Genomic DNA, 16312 nt, shown 5'->3' with positions numbered 1-16312 from the left:
GCGAGAATCATACCCCTAGACCAACGAGCCATAAACACCTGGTGGTAATTGAAGAAAAATTCCACAAATTAACATTGTAACTGAAATGCACTGTCTATTGTTATGACTGTCTGTAATGTTTACAGGTGGGCAAGGAACATTTTGAGTTTTGTAGAAGCCGTACAAGAGAAAGCACAAGAAAGTTAGGGTTATTCCAACAAATGCTACAAGCAACACTGGAATCCGATAGCAGGATCAACTTGACATAACTTTCACACGAAATCACTGGCTTTTCCAGAACGAGGTTTCAGATCAGAACGTTGTGAACCCTCCTTTTGCCTCTAGCTTCATAAAGAAACACAGGAGACGTATTGCAAGGTCACTTTTGAGTACTGAGGGCTCGTCCGGGATTTGAACCCGGGACCTCTCGCACCCTAAGCGAGAATCAACAAATGATACAAGCAACACTGGAATCTGATAGCTGGATCAACTTGATAGTTTCACATGAAAACACAGGCTTTACCAGAATGAGGTGTTCAAGAGAGCACAGAGTTGTTTTCCTCTAGCTTCATATGTAGACTCACTTGGTACAAGGTAGCTCGTGAGTACTGAGGGCTCGTCCGGGATTTGAACCCGGGACCTCTCGCACCCAAAGCGAGAATCATACCCCTAGACCAACGAGCCATAAACACCTGGTGGTAATAGAAGAAAAATTCGACAAATCTCCATTGTAACTGAAATGCAAAGAAAAGGTGGGAAAGAAGATTTTGAGTTTTGTAGAAGCTGTACAAGAAAGTTAGGGTTATTTCAACAAATGCTACAACCAACACCGGAATCCGATAGCTGGATGCAGGGCCGGCTCTACGTAATTTAGTGCCCTAGGCGAGATTACTCATCCATACTGTCACACCACTGCATTAAGTTTGTTGTGTCATTCTATTTCACTTAATAAATCACTTAATTTTAATTGACTAAAAATTACATTTACTGGCATTACTAACAAGGTTGTACCATTCAGTAACAACAACAATAACATAGTAGTGTGTCAGAGACCACAAACAATTGGATAAACTTACATGCTTCAGAGAGTGGTGTTTCTGTGGATGTGTGATCAGAAGGCCCCTCTCCAGAAGCTGTTTGAGGTGTCTGTAAAAATTTTCTGAGTGCATCTAGACAGACAGAGTAAATGTATTACATTACAAGCAAAAACAAGTAATAAGAAGAAAAATAAAAAATAATAATAACCTGCTGCAACTTGCATCATCACTTGGCTACTGAATTTCAGCACAATATCAAACGTGATAAGACAGTAGGAGAACTAAGCACCAGCAGCAGCAACTGTGTCAGTGGGCACACAGTTGTTAATATACTAGTGATGACTATGGTAAAATTAATTTTCAACTCGACCAAACATAATGATGACGTGATGAAACTGAAATAAAATACCAAATCAGACCGGACATACAGGCAGAGATGATAACTGTGTAGAAAACTAATGAAAACTCATCACAAACATAAACAGCGCCGATGCAGTGCGCATTTCACATTAAACACGGTGTAGCTAGCAAGCAGAAATAAATAAAACGTCTTCACACAAAACGGCATGATTAAAAAATGGTACAGCCTAATTTTACCTTTATATTGTAACTTCCTCTTCTCCTCCTCTTTTCTTCTCTTTTTGTTCTGCGCACCCGAGGGCTTGGACGGCCTTTTCATCGCGTAACAAAATCATCACCTGTCTGTGACCTGACCTCTGATCCCTCTGACCCGTCATGTGACTCAGCAGCACCACATTTTAGGAACATCATTGTTTATTTATTTGTTAATATTTTAATCATTTTCAAGAGAGAACACACAAAGGAGGGCGACTGGGCATAGAAAATTATTTTTATTTTTATTGTTTTTAATTTGTTTTTGTTTTTTTCTCAAGGCCAAGGGTGCCTGGCGGCGCCCCTCCAGCATATGGCGCTCTAGGCGACCGCCTATATCGCCTATGCCAAGAGCCGGCCCTGGCTGGATGAACTTGATAGTTTCACATGAAATCACCGGCTTTTCCAGAATGAGGTGTTCCAGAGAGGACAGTTCTTTTCCTCTAGCTTCATATGTAGACTCACTTGTTACAAGGTCACTTGTGAGTACTGAGGGCTCGTCCGGGATTTGAACCCGGGACCTCTCGCACCCTAAGTGAGAATCATACCCCTAGACCAACGAGCCACAAAAGACTGATTTTAATACAACAAAAAGCAGACAAATCTCTATATTATCTAAAAAGCAGAGTCAAATGGTTCCATTGATTTGACTGTAATTTTTCTTCTTTTTGCAGAAGATGTGACAAAACACAAAAGTCAGGACTATTATTCCACCAACACTGGATTACGATGGCCGGATCAACTTGACATAACTTTCCTATGAAATCAGTGGCTTTTCCAGAATGAGTTGTTTGAGAGAGCACAGATTTTTTTCCTCTAGCTTCATAAGCAGACTCACTTGTGTGTACTGAGGGCTCGTCCGGGATTTGAACCCGGGACCTCTCGCACCCGAAGCGAGAATCATACCCCTAGACCAACGAGCCATAAACTCCTGGTGGTAATAGAAGAAAAATTCGGCAAATGTCCATTTTAACTGAAATGCAATGTCCATTGTTATGACTGTCTGTAATGATTACAGGTGGGAAAGAAAATGTTGAGTTTTGTAGAAGCTGTACAAGAAAGTTAGGGTTATTGCAACAAATGCTACAAGCAACACTGGAATCCGATAGCCGGATCAACTTGACATAACTTTCACATGAAATCACTGGCTTTTCCAGAATGAGGTGTTGGAGAGAGCACAGATTTTTTTCCTCTTGCTTCATATGTAGACTCACTTGTGAGTACTGAGGGCTCGTCCGGGATTTGAACCCGGGACCTCTCGCACCCAAAGCGAGAATCATACCCCTAGACCAACGAGCCATAAACACCTGGTGGTAATTGAAGAAAAATTCCACAAATTAACATTGTAACTGAAATGCACTGTCTATTGTTATGACTGTCTGTAATGTTTACAGGTGGGCAAGGAACATTTTGAGTTTTGTAGAAGCCGTACAAGAGAAAGCACAAGAAAGTTAGGGTTATTCCAACAAATGCTACAAGCAACACTGGAATCCGATAGCAGGATCAACTTGACATAACTTTCACACGAAATCACTGGCTTTTCCAGAACGAGGTTTCAGATCAGAACGTTGTGAACCCTCCTTTTGCCTCTAGCTTCATAAAGAAACACAGGAGATGTATTGCAAGGTCACTTGTGAGTACTGAGGGCTCCTCCGGGATTTGAACCCGGGACCTCTCGCACCCTAAGCGAGAATCATACCCCTAGACCAACGAGCCACATGACACTGCTTTTAATCAGTGTAAAAACTCGAAAAAAACGGAACTTTACATAACCTGCTAATTCAGATTGTACACTGTTGTGACTGTAATGTTTACAGGATGTTAGGTCTTTATTTTTTTTACAGGGTGTATCAAAATGAACTCGAGAAAGGACACCAAACTTATGGTTTTCCAACAAATGATACAAGTAACACTGGAATCTGATAGCTGGATCAACTTGATAGTTTCACATGAAAACACAGGCTTTACCAGAATGAGGTGTTCAAGAGAGCACAGAGTTGTTTTCCTCTAGCTTCATATGTAGACTCACTTGGTACAAGGTAGCTCGTGAGTACTGAGGGCTCGTCCGGGATTTGAACCCGGGACCTCTCGCACCCAAAGCGAGAATCATACCCCTAGACCAACGAGCCATAAACACCTGGTGGTAATAGAAGAAAAATTCGACAAATCTCCATTGTAACTGAAATGCAAAGAAAAGGTGGGAAAGAAGATTTTGAGTTTTGTAGAAGCTGTACAAGAAAGTTAGGGTTATTTCAACAAATGCTACAACCAACACCGGAATCCGATAGCTGGATCAACTTGATAGTTTCACATGAAATCACCGGCTTTTCCAGAATGAGGTGTTCCAGAGAGGACAGTTCTTTACCTCTAGCTTCATATGTAGACTCACTTGTTACAAGGTCACTTGTGAGTACTGAGGGCTCGTCCGGGATTTGAACCCGGGACCTCTCGCACCCTAAGCGAGAATCATACCCCTAGACCAACGAGCCACAAAAGACTGATTTTAATACAACAAAAAGCAGACAAATCTCTATATTATCTAAAAAGCAGAGTCAAATGGTTCCATTGATTTGACTGTAATTTTTCTTCTTTTTGCAGAAGATGTGACAAAACACAAAAGTCAGGACAATTATTCCACCAACACTGGATTACGATGGCCGGATCAACTTGACATAACTTTCCTATGAAATCAGTGGCTTTTCGAGAATGAGTTGTTTGAGAGAGCACAGATTTTTTTCCTCTAGCTTCATAAGCAGACTCACTTGTGTGTACTGAGGGCTCGTCCGGGATTTGAACCCGGGACCTCTCGCACCCGAAGCGAGAATCATACCCCTAGACCAACGAGCCATAAACTCCTGGTGGTAATAGAAGAAAAATTCGGCAAATGTCCATTTTAACTGAAATGCAATGTCCATTGTTATGACTGTCTGTAATGATTACAGGTGGGAAAGAAAATGTTGAGTTTTGTAGAAGCTGTACAAGAAAGTTAGGGTTATTGCAACAAATGCTACAAGCAACACTGGAATCCGATAGCCGGATCAACTTGACATAACTTTCACGTGAAATCACTGGCTTTTCCAGAATGAGGTGTTGGAGAGAGCACAGATTTTTTTCCTCTTGCTTCATAAGTAGACTCACTTGTGAGTACTGAGGGCTCGTCCGGGATTTGAACCCGGGACCTCTCGCACCCAAAGTGAGAATCATACCCCTAGACCAACGAGCCATAAACACCTGGTGGTAATTGAAGAAAAATTCCACAAATTAACATTGTAACTGAAATGCACTGTCTATTGTTATGACTGTCTGTAATGTTTACAGGTGGGCAAGGAACATTTTGAGTTTTGTAGAAGCCGTACAAGAGAAAGCACAAGAAAGTTAGGGTTATTCCAACAAATGCTACAAGCAACACTGGAATCCGATAGCAGGATCAACTTGACATAACTTTCACACGAAATCACTGGCTTTTCCAGAATGAGGTTTCAGATCAGAACGTTGTGAACCCTCCTTTTGCCTGTAGCTTCATAAAGAAACACAGGAGACGTATTGCAAGGTCACTTGAGAGTACTGAGGGCTCGTCTGGGATTTGAACCCGGGACCTCTCGCACCCTAAGCGAGAATCATACCCCTAGACCAACGAGCCACATGACAGTGATTTTAATCAGTTTAAAAATTCGAAAAAAACTGAATTTTACATAACCTGCAAATTCAGATGGTACACTGTTGTGACTGTAATGTTTACAGGATGTTAGGTCTTTATTTTTTTTACAGGGTGTATCAAAATGAACTCGAGAAAGGACACCACACTTATGGTTTTCCAACAAATGATACAACCAACACTGGAATCTGATAGCTGGATCAACTTGATAGTTTCACATGAAAACACAGGCTTTACCAGAATGAGGTGTTCAAGAGAGCACAGAGTTGTTTTCCTCTAGCTTCATATGTAGACTCACTTGTGAGTACTCTATGAAGGACAAAAAATGACATAAGCATAAATAAATAAATAAATGAATAAATACCAAATAAATACATACGAAAATAACAAAACAAACAAATTTTGGTAAAGAAAAGGGCTTTTATATATTAATTAATCAATTTACTTATTTATTTCTACATTTATTTATTTATTCATTCATTTCGACATTTATTTAGTTATTTATTTCTACATTTATTTATTTATTTCTACATTTCCACATCTATTTATTTATGTATTTCTACATTTATTTATTTATTTCTACATTTCCACATCTATTTATTTATGTATTTCTACATTTATTTATTTATTTCTACATTTCCACATCTATTTATTTATGTATTTCTACATTTATGTATTTATTTCTACATTTCCACATCTATTTATTTATGTATTTCTACATTTCTACATTTATTTATTTATTTATTCCCACATTTATTTATTTATGTATTTCTGTGTCCATGTCGTACAAGGAAAAGTAAATATGCAAATTGAGTGGGTGGACCTAACGTCACTCTGAAGCAGGATTGGTCAGCTGGGAAAACCAGACCGTAGCAATCGATTCCTATCAACTCTAACCTTGGTAACATAATTGCTACTCCTGCAATGGCTTCGTCTGGGAGGCCGCTGCCAGATCTGCTGCGGGATTTAGCTAACCAGCTTGAAAACAGTAAGTTACACCTGTGCAGATCGATCATTTAACAAGTGTGACCACAAAAGTGGTTATATAACAAAAAAAACAAAGGCTACTGTTCTAACTTAAACTGAATTCACCGACCATGTTGTTATTTTTTTCTGCAGCACCGGCTGCTGTAAACGCGGCAAACTCACGTCAGCCGTCAAAATCACCTCCACCATCACACACACCCGCACACCCAGTTGACGGTGGGTTTCCGCAATTAACATTTTGTGATGCGAAATAAGAGACTGTACGGATGAAAAAATTAAGAATGTGTGTCAGTTCGGTTGTGTAGACTAATATGTAATTCAGTCGGTTATGATGGGTTTCTTCAGTTGTGCTGTGCAGTTATTAGTGCAGTTATTATTATGTCCTAAAATGCCTGTTGTCTTCACTTTATCCTAGCCGAGGTTTCAAGACTGTTTGGCCCGTACAGACAGGGAGGGAGAAGGTTGACAGATCGGCGATCCCTTGCTGTGCCTGCACAACTTTATTCTTACACTCATAACTTCTGCTGTCTTAACGATAAAAATGTGGAGCTAGTCCCCAATCGATTTGCCAAACAGAGGCTTGCTGCTGCAGGACTGGGGGATAAACGTCTTACATTTCAAGGTTTGTATAGAATCATAATCACAATTTAGACCCTTTTTTGGAGGATGTCTGCTGTATGTGAATTTATGATTAAAATAAGACTCCCCTTCAGTATTATTTTATTATAATACACTATTATAATATTAAGTACTTTATATGTTAGTAATTGCCTTTGTTATACATATCATCTGTCTTCTCTTCTCAGGCAGTCAGACAAATTCAAATGAGTTAAGTGACTTCCTCTTAGCAGCATTTCCAAAACTCAGAGAGGGCGGGGGATTTGAACTGCTTAAAATTTCTGGAGCAACACGAAGTCGCCAACTGGTCATCATCCCCTGTCCCAATGACGGCTACCATGTCCGACATCTTAAAGATGCACAAACCCACATTGGTCATGCTACCATTTTCATTCGTCTGCCATGAGAAGAGTCCATTGTTTAAGTGAGACAACCTGAGTTCTTGTTCTTTAATCTTCTTCTGAAAGAGGGTAGAAAAGCAGATTGTTGTGCTGCCTGATTCGCAGAATGTCTCTTTATTTACATTTCAGCTAAATGTTCTAGAACAAGAAATCTTTACAACAGGACAGTTATTTTTGTTTATGAATGTTACATAACCGTAAAAATTATACATCTGTCAACCTTCTAGATGTTCGTGAGCATGTTGTACATTACAGAAGGTATTTTATATGAAGACTGTTGATAATAAAATACATAAAAACACTGGAAGTCCTGCCCTTACCATTTCTCAAATGTAATTTTCATTATGTTTGTTATACAAGTACACAAAATACAAATCTCATTTATAATCGTTCATCATTATCAAGCTTCTCCTTTTAGCTTGAACCTTGTGAATTTGGAATTTACTGGAGCATTTCTGACAACAGGCTCACAGTTTGTATGTAGACATCCAACACATTGGACAGAGGACCTTCAGGCTCTGGGAGACTTTCTACTTCCTGCTCAGTCAGCGAGCGCTGCAGTTTAACTTCAGGGACAACAACATCTGGATGTCGATGACCACATGGTCCAGGCCAGTCAACTCCATACTCTATGTCAACCTGTAATTACAGGAGATACGGTTACAGGGTCTGTTCAACCAAAATCAGTGATTGTATTCATTATCTAAAGACATTAAAGCCGTCCTCAAACTGTGTAACTGGTAACTTAATAAAACCTAGTTTTAAAATAACTGGTTGAACGTATCAAATTCTCAATTCAACATTGTAGCAACAATTTTAAAGCTCCATTTAGTTACTGGATATCAAGCTACTTTAGTAGTTTGGTCATTGACATAAGTGTGGCTGAGTGCCTTATTTCCTTTTACAATATTCGATTCATGACATGCATCACTTTATTCTCTAAAACCTATTTTCTGAATATATTTTCAGTGCATTGAAATAATATGTTTTCTTTTATGTTTTGCCATCTCAAACCTCTATTTAAACTATTTAAAATGGTACTTTATCGATAACTTCAAAACACTTCATCTTATGTTCAAAACATTTCAAATAAACCTATTTTACAAATTAATTTTGAAATGTAAATACAAAACACAACCACAAAATAATGTGTTAGCCATTGTAGAAACTCAGGGTTACTTACCAAAGATTTTAGGTTGAATAAATACTAGGAAATAATAAATATAGTTGGTTGTGCCACCTGACATTTACTAAAAGAATGTAAAAAAGTGAATTAAAACACTTTGAAATTTTATTTAACAAATGAGACTTATGTAAACAATTTGTTCCAGACTCAAAAGTATGTATTACATCCAGTTCCCAATTTTTTTTTTAGGAATACTTCAATTTAAATTTTTTGTCATTGACCCAGTTACATTATTCTACAGATGCAGCCGTGCAGAACAGAACTTTGGAGTGGTCTGTCCCTGCATTAACAATTGAAACACTTGTGACTGTTTATCATTACGTCATTCCAAATTAGTGGTGTGAAAACAACCTAACAGTAACCAATGATGGACATAATCCACAGATCTGTTTAAAAATGCTGTTTGAGTACAAAAGAAAAGGAGGCATCTGGGTTACATATGTTACCTTTGATTATGGACACTCCTGCCAGCAATATGGGAACTCCTGTTAAGTCCTCTGTTAGTCACCATGTAGCGCGCAACAGCAACATTTTCCCCTCCTTTATCTGACCTCACACGAGATGGCACACCGTAGACATCCACAGCTTCTAGAAAGCTTCTCAAGACTGTTGCTGCACGGTTGTTGGTGGCGGCATGCAGGTACACAATGACACGACTAAAACCGTTAACACCACCATGCACAACGAAACGCCATCTGAAATATATATGTATGGACATATATTAAGAGCAACCACTACATGTACCATGGATCTGTTACCCCTGTACCACCAAGACATTTCCAGGATTCAAATTGGATTCAATGTATGGTTCTGTAAAGTGTTTTGAATTAAAGTAGTTAGCTATCTATCTCGTTTTCAACACATTATTTACTGTGCTGAGGTTTCTATGATATTTTGTAAAACTAGTTGAAGTTGTTACTATTCTTCAGATAGCCTACCTTATCAATTTATGATTGCCATCAATGTGCCACAAACTGTTAGGCGCTGGTACAGAGTACCTCCTGCGCCTTTGAGGGTTAAGCTGGAGGGTGCGCATCAAAACTCCATGGGGATCCATGCGACGCATTGATTCCTGCACACGCTGTCCTATACTATGCAAAAAAGGGACACAAAATTAGGTTTACTCAAAAACAAGTTGACCCTCTCCTAAAATGTAGCCTGGCAGTAAAAGCATCTTTTCTCCCCACATTCTATGCAGTGTTCATTTTGGCAACCAATTTTAATTTAATTTATGTCTTAGTCTTTTGACTAAATGCAGTGAGTCACATTTTATTCATTTGAATTATCGTTAGTTGTAGTCTAGTTTTATTCCACAAAGTTTTTGTATGTTTTAGTCTATGAAATCCATACAGGTTATGGTCTATGGTCAGGTTAATGAAATCAGTACAGAAACCTTTCATCAAGCACACAGGTAATTTTTGATGCACAATAATCCTAAAGTTTTCTCCTGTAGTACTTCCAACTAGAGTCTAAACTACATGCCTGGGTCAGCTGTTTCTCTCTCTCTCTCTCACTCTCTCTGACTCTCTCTCTCTGACCTTCCCAATCAGATGAATGGGTACGACTCCAATCACTTACTCTGTATGCGAATGCCTTTTGCATGCAGGTGCCCAGCCATCATTTTGTACCCACAGTTGGGATGGTGCTGTAGAATTTGGGTGACAGTTTCATCCAGATCCTTGTCCTCCAATGGCGTTAATAGATCGTGGACTCTGATCATAAAGAAAACCATATGGTTAACATTACACAAATACGACAACAGTACAAACAAAACACAGTGATCACAACAGGTCAGCTGTTTTTTCATTAGCTTAGCTGCAATTAAAATTGAAACCAGAGATAGCTGACATTTTTGCCTGATAAATGGAGGCAGCTGTCTAACATCTTTACTATCTCTGTCAGCAGGCGACAGCAGACACTGCGGTCGAAACGTCCAAATTTTACCACAACACCCCCACCCCACCCCTCCATTTGGTGGCGGACGCCACTAAAATACAACAGAAAAAAAATGACCATCGAAATCAATGGCTAATGTAGCTCGCTTCAGCGTGCTAATCGCCAGCGTCGGAAGCTAATAACCAGCCTTGATCCAAAGGGTTGTAATATTAGAAGCATGACTTGCCGCCCTGGTCGAATGAATAGGCGGCTTCTCATTCACAACCGCCGGCCTCTCAGCTACCAGCGCTAGGCTTATCATTGAACAGATCAGTAGCTGGCTTCGGCAAGGATATAGCCTCCCTCAGCCTCTCAATAGTCTTAATATTGTCCCTATCCCTGCGCCACATTCATATCTCTAAACGTGACTTCAAACTTCTGCAGCCTGCTTAAGACTAAAGGACTAGTCAGAATTATGATTATTACCTTATCTCATACTGCCCCATCCTCCGACGAATTGTTCTCTCGCAGACTCCGAACAACCGCGCAATGTCTCCAGCCGTGTGCCCCATAAGGAGGTGAACTTTAATTATATCTGGAGGTAGAAGGTACGATGGACGTCCAATCGTCGCTTCCTCCGTCTCCGACAGGACGTGAAGCTGGTGGGCGACTTCTTGAAGGCTATCTAGCACTACTAAGTCAACCTCATAATCCATGTCAGCGTTTAGACGAACTAAATCCTCCAATAATCTTTCCAGACGAAACTGAAGGTAGTCATTGGGTGCGTGGTTCTCAAAATCGTTCGCCAAAGATCTTAGATCATTGGCAATGGCTCGAGTAAAGGTTTCCATGACTACGTGACACAAGCTCGACAACTTTTGGTTAGCTAAGCGGCTTGTGGCGTTGCGGGCTCAAGGTATTAAGGCAAAGTTCAAGTCAAGGCAGTAGTAGTAGATCCAATCACACCGATATAACCAATCCTGATTCAGAGTGACTAAGGACCACCCACTCAATTTACATATTTCCTTTTCCTCGTCGGACAGGGACACAGAAATAAATGATGTGGAAATATAGAAATTAATAAATGTAGGAATAAAAAATACATAAATAAATGCGGAAATGTAGAAATAAGTAAATAAATAAATATGGAAATGTATAAATAAATAAATAAATGTAGAAGTAAATAAATAAATAAATGTAGAAATAAATAAATAAATAAATATAAAAATAAATAAATAGCCCATTTCATGACCAAAATGTATTTATTTTGGCTTTGGTTTAAGTATTAATCTAATTATTTTTACATTTATTCATTTATCTATCTATTTACTTCTACATTTATTTATTTATGCTTATGTCATTTTTTGTCCTTCATAGTAGAAGCTGTACAAGAAAGTTAGGGTTATTCCAACAAATGCTACAACCAACACTGGAATCCGATAGCCGGATCAACTTGACATAACTTTCACATGAAATCACTGGCTTTTCCAGAATGAGGTGTTGAAGGGGGCACAGATTTTTTTCCTCTTGCTTCATAAGTAGACTCACTTGTGAGTACTGAGGGCTTGTCCGGGATTTGAACCCGGGACCTCTCGCACCCAAAGCGAGAATCATACCCCTAGACCAACGAGCCATAAACACCTGGTGGTAATTGAAGAAAAATTCGACAAATTAACATTGTAACTGAAATGCACTGTCTATTGTTATGACTGTCTGTAATGTTTACAGGTGGGCAAGGAACATTTTGAGTTTTGTAGAAGCCGTACAAGAGAAAGCACAAGAAAGTTAGGGTTATTCCAACAAATGCTACAAGCAACACTGGAATCCGATAGCAGGATCAACTTGACATAACTTTCACACGAAATCACTGGCTTTTCCAGAATGAGGTTTCAGATCAGAACGTTGTGAACCCTCCTTTTGCCTCTAGCTTCATAAAGAAACACAGGAGACGTATCGCAAGGTCACTTAAGGGTACTAAGGGCTCGTCCGGGATTTGAACCAGGGACCTCTCGCACCCTAAGCGAGAATCATACCCCTAGACCAACGAGCCACAAAAGACTGATTTTAATACAACAGTTTCACATGAAAACACAGGCTTTACCAGAATGAGGTGTTCAAGAGAGCACAGAATTGTTTTCCTCTAGCTTCATATGTAGACTCACTTGGTACAACGTAGCTTGTGAGTACTGAGGGCTCGTCCGGGATTTGAACCCGGGACCTCTCGCACCCAAAGCGAGAATCATACCCCTAGACCAACGAGCCATAAACACCTGGTGGTAATTGAAGAAAAATTCGACAAATCTCCATTGTAACTGAAATGCAAAGAAAAGGTGGGAAAGACATTTTTGAGTTTTGTAGAAGCTGTACAAGAGAAAGGACAAGAAAGTTAGGGTTATTTCAACAAATGCTACAACCAACACCGGAATCCGATAGCTGGATCAACTTGATAGTTTCACATGAAATCACCGGCTTTTCCAGAATGAGGTGTTGGAGAGAGGACAGTTCTTTTCCTCTTGCTTCATATGTAGACTCACTTGTTACAAGGTCACTTGTGAGTACTGAGGGCTCGTCCGGGATTTGAACCCGGGACCTCTCGCACCCTAAGCGAGAATCATACCCCTAGACCAACGAGCCATAAACACCTGGTGGTAATAGAAGAAAAATTCTACAAATCTCCATTGTAACTGAAATGCAAAGAAAAGGTGGGAAAGAAATTTTTGAGTTTTGTAGAAGCTGTACAAGAGAAAGGACAAGAAAGTTAGGGTTATTTCAACAAATGCTACAACCAACACCGGAATCCGATAGCTGGATCAACTTGATAGTTTCACATGAAATCACCGGCTTTTCCAGAATGAGGTGTTGGAGAGAGGACAGTTCTTTTCCTCTAGCTTCATATGTAGACTCACTTGTTACAAGGTCACTTGTGAGTACCGAGGGCTCGTCCGGGATTTGAACCTGGGACCTCTCGCACCCTAAGCGAGAATCATACCCCTAGACCAACGAGCCACAAAAGACTGATTTTAATACAACGAAAACCAGACAAATCTCTATATTATCTAAAAAGCAGAGTCAAATGGTTCCATTGATTTGACTGTAATTTTTCCAGGTGGGTAAGAAACTGTTTTTGCAGAAGATGTGACAAAACACAAAAGTCAGGACAATTATTCCACCAACACTGGATTACGATGGCCGGATCAACTTGACATAACTTTCCTATGAAATCACTGGCTTTTCCAGAATGAGTTGTTCGAGAGAGCACAGATTTTTTTCCTCTAGCTTCATAAGCTATTGGAGCCCAATGCGCCGCGTCAAATTTAACGGTTAAATGTCTTCATTAACTATTGAACATACAGATGGATGGATGAAGATATGTTCGTGCACATGCACGTCCTAAGTAGCACTACGGTATATAAATTGTTAGCAAAGGACAAATGGACTGATTAAAATAATCTTGATAAAAATAATTATTTCTATAATATTTAATATGTAACAAAAATCTGTTTAAATATTTTATTACTTTTTAAGAAACCTTTTCTGTATTATTATCAAAATGCAGCATTAATTTAATTCTTACACTACTGTAATTTACTGTAAATAAGATAAAAATGTTACATTTGCTTAAGATGTTTGTAAAATCTATTCATGACCAACATTCAAGTATTAAGTCTAAACAACACCAAGAAAACGCATCAAGTGTAAAGACACCACAACTAAATATTCTTAACAACACCACAATAGAGTAAAGAGCATTTAAGACCTCAAATTTCAAACAAAGAGCAAAGAATAGTCCAAATAAAAAACTACTGTCAAAAGTCTGAGGGACATTACAAACTGATCCTTGATGATCAGGTTGACCCTGATCTCATTCTCTCATTCTAGAACATGCGCTTCAACTGGTAGCAGCAAAGTCTCTGAATTTCTCTGAATCTGTACTTTATTTTGTTGTATTTTTAGCATACTTTGTCAACTACTAATGGATGTTTTTGTTGGGAGAAGAGCTCCTTTCATTGAAACGGAGCAAATCTGGAGGATGCCACCCTATTCCAGCTGAGTTAAAGAGGTGTTTTTCTGGGATGCCGTGTTGGTGCAAAGCTGAAGGCTTGGAAATGGAGATGTAAGCCCTTCCTGCCATCAGTCATCATGGGAGGTGTCAACTCTCTTCCCAACAAAGGTGATGAGCTGGAGATATTGGTGAAGGCTCGGAAAGTATACCATGAGTCCAGTTTTCTGTGTTTTACTGAAAGCTGGTTGAATCAAAACATCTCAGACCCCAGCGTGGATCTACCTGGCTTCACTGTCATACGACCGACAGAGATGCTAAAGCAACAGTAAACAACAGTAAACTAATTAACAAGAAAAAATTTGATTGAGACCAGTGCTGTCCATCCCGTCAACTCCACAGCACAAGCTCAATTATACATTTCTGTATAATGCATCAAAAAAGAATTACAGGTTTATTGTTTGTTTTATATTTGTATTGTTTATTTCATTCTATTCAGTTTAAGTACTGCTGTAAACTCTAAATTATATTATTTTTACACCAAAACACCAACCAAATATGTGTTCTCTTACTTGGCAATAAACCTGATTCTGATGTTTCAACAGCCAAATACACGACAACCTCAAACATCTATTAATGTATTAATGTAAATGTTTTCTCTGCTTCTGAGGATCAATTTAGATAAAGGCTCACATTACTTTTGCAAAAAAGAAAGTATGTACTAAAGACAAAAGAGCAGCTGGTCACTGTTCAGCTGCATTCCTCACTCTGGGGGAGGGCACGGGGGAGAAGGCCCTGTCTGTGCTGTCGCCAAATGTGAAAACAATGGGGGTCCAAACACACATAGATGAGGAAGGGTAAACAAGTGTGCCATTCCTTGTTTTTTTCCAGGGCTCTGCTGCAAAATTGACAAATTGTAGCACACAGAACTGCTGGTTCAGAGTTAAAGGGTGGTCATGATTCAAACCCAAACTGTTAGAAAGCTGGTTGTTTCCTCTCAGACTTTGAGTCGTCATCCTCATTACAGACTGTGGACAGCTTACATGTCTGCTGCTGGAAAAACCAAACCACATTCGAAGAGCCATTCAACCTTCTTTAATTGATGCTTGGTGCTAATCTGACATCTGCTCATCAGAAATCCCCTTGATTTATTGTTCTGGGTGCAGGAATGTCCTTTTCTAGCTTTTCCTGTCATATTTAGCAAAATTCCTTTTTTTTAACGTATGTTTAAGGTATATGCTATAATGCTTTTAATATTTGAGTAATTCAAATATTTTAATATTTTTGAGTAATTCAAATATTAAAATAATTTTACCATAGTGCAGCATGTGTCCACACATAGGCAGACATTTTTATGTATGTTGCTTTTTCTTATTATTACAACAGTCCCATTTGTGCATTTTGTTTGCTGCTCTCTGTCTCAGCAGGGGAGGGTGTTCTTGCTGGCCCCTGGCAGCTTTGTTTATCCCAAATGAACAGACCATTAGGGCCCATTAGGGCCTATTAGAGCAAACAGCCGGTGAGGATCTTCACACCTACTTTAATGGGCTGCACACGCCGTCAACACATCTCTAAAGTGTTTCTTGCATCTTAGTCTTTTTAAATTATTGCAAGAAAAAACATATAAAGGAGCAGTTATTTCTAAATCACTTTTCATCAGTTTGGACAATAAACAATCCTAATGATGTCTTTTTTTGCAATAAAGCCACACTGATATAAATGTTATAAAAAAAATGTACATTGACTGCTCTTATACAGCTTTCTAGTCTTCAGACCACTCAAAGTACTTTTACACTACATGTCAGCATTCTCCCCACACAGGCATTCATACATAAATGCAGTGCTATACAAGGCCCCTAGTTAGCTAATCATTCATACACATTCACATGCATCCAGGTTCTGTATCTTGCCCAAGGACACTTTGACATGTAGACTGGAGGAGCTGGGGGATCAAACCGAGTT

At 39.2% G+C, this 16312-nt stretch overlaps 16 non-coding genes across 16 annotated transcripts in view; all 16 read right to left on the bottom strand.

The window, feature by feature from the left end:
* trnap-ugg (transfer RNA proline (anticodon UGG)) overlaps positions 1-30 on the bottom strand; it is a 72-nt gene extending 42 nt beyond the window's left edge. Inside the window, exon 1 of the tRNA in view lies at positions 1-30. This exon is cut by the window's left edge and continues 42 nt beyond it. This is a non-coding gene — a tRNA (tRNA-Pro).
* Positions 31-591: 561 nt separating this feature from the next.
* On the bottom strand, positions 592-663 carry trnap-ugg (transfer RNA proline (anticodon UGG)). The gene has a single exon. It is a non-coding gene; the product is annotated as a tRNA-Pro (tRNA).
* Positions 664-2121: 1458 nt separating this feature from the next.
* trnap-agg (transfer RNA proline (anticodon AGG)) lies at positions 2122-2193 on the bottom strand. The gene has a single exon. It is a non-coding gene; the product is annotated as a tRNA-Pro (tRNA).
* A 286-nt stretch (positions 2194-2479) lies between these two features.
* Positions 2480-2551, bottom strand: trnap-cgg (transfer RNA proline (anticodon CGG)). The gene has a single exon. It is a non-coding gene; the product is annotated as a tRNA-Pro (tRNA).
* Positions 2552-2855: 304 nt separating this feature from the next.
* trnap-ugg (transfer RNA proline (anticodon UGG)) lies at positions 2856-2927 on the bottom strand. The gene has a single exon. It is a non-coding gene; the product is annotated as a tRNA-Pro (tRNA).
* Positions 2928-3272: 345 nt separating this feature from the next.
* On the bottom strand, positions 3273-3344 carry trnap-agg (transfer RNA proline (anticodon AGG)). Its single transcript has one exon. It is a non-coding gene; the product is annotated as a tRNA-Pro (tRNA).
* A 341-nt stretch (positions 3345-3685) lies between these two features.
* Positions 3686-3757, bottom strand: trnap-ugg (transfer RNA proline (anticodon UGG)). The gene has a single exon. It is a non-coding gene; the product is annotated as a tRNA-Pro (tRNA).
* A 288-nt stretch (positions 3758-4045) lies between these two features.
* Positions 4046-4117, bottom strand: trnap-agg (transfer RNA proline (anticodon AGG)). Its single transcript has one exon. It is a non-coding gene; the product is annotated as a tRNA-Pro (tRNA).
* A 286-nt stretch (positions 4118-4403) lies between these two features.
* trnap-cgg (transfer RNA proline (anticodon CGG)) lies at positions 4404-4475 on the bottom strand. The gene has a single exon. It is a non-coding gene; the product is annotated as a tRNA-Pro (tRNA).
* Positions 4476-4779: 304 nt separating this feature from the next.
* Positions 4780-4851, bottom strand: trnap-ugg (transfer RNA proline (anticodon UGG)). Its single transcript has one exon. It is a non-coding gene; the product is annotated as a tRNA-Pro (tRNA).
* A 345-nt stretch (positions 4852-5196) lies between these two features.
* On the bottom strand, positions 5197-5268 carry trnap-agg (transfer RNA proline (anticodon AGG)). The gene has a single exon. It is a non-coding gene; the product is annotated as a tRNA-Pro (tRNA).
* A 6643-nt stretch (positions 5269-11911) lies between these two features.
* trnap-ugg (transfer RNA proline (anticodon UGG)) lies at positions 11912-11983 on the bottom strand. Its single transcript has one exon. It is a non-coding gene; the product is annotated as a tRNA-Pro (tRNA).
* A 345-nt stretch (positions 11984-12328) lies between these two features.
* trnap-agg (transfer RNA proline (anticodon AGG)) lies at positions 12329-12400 on the bottom strand. The gene has a single exon. It is a non-coding gene; the product is annotated as a tRNA-Pro (tRNA).
* A 140-nt stretch (positions 12401-12540) lies between these two features.
* trnap-ugg (transfer RNA proline (anticodon UGG)) lies at positions 12541-12612 on the bottom strand. Its single transcript has one exon. It is a non-coding gene; the product is annotated as a tRNA-Pro (tRNA).
* A 300-nt stretch (positions 12613-12912) lies between these two features.
* trnap-agg (transfer RNA proline (anticodon AGG)) lies at positions 12913-12984 on the bottom strand. Its single transcript has one exon. It is a non-coding gene; the product is annotated as a tRNA-Pro (tRNA).
* Positions 12985-13284: 300 nt separating this feature from the next.
* On the bottom strand, positions 13285-13356 carry trnap-agg (transfer RNA proline (anticodon AGG)). The gene has a single exon. It is a non-coding gene; the product is annotated as a tRNA-Pro (tRNA).
* Between the last annotated feature and the right edge of the window lie 2956 nt (positions 13357-16312).

Source organism: Semicossyphus pulcher, unplaced genomic scaffold (assembly GCF_022749685.1).
Source record: "Semicossyphus pulcher isolate SPU_LCO1_2020_fin unplaced genomic scaffold, fSemPul1.0.p SCAF_10, whole genome shotgun sequence".
Taxonomy (NCBI): domain Eukaryota; kingdom Metazoa; phylum Chordata; class Actinopteri; order Labriformes; family Labridae; genus Semicossyphus; species Semicossyphus pulcher.
This window is presented reverse-complemented; position numbering and strand designations above follow the sequence as displayed.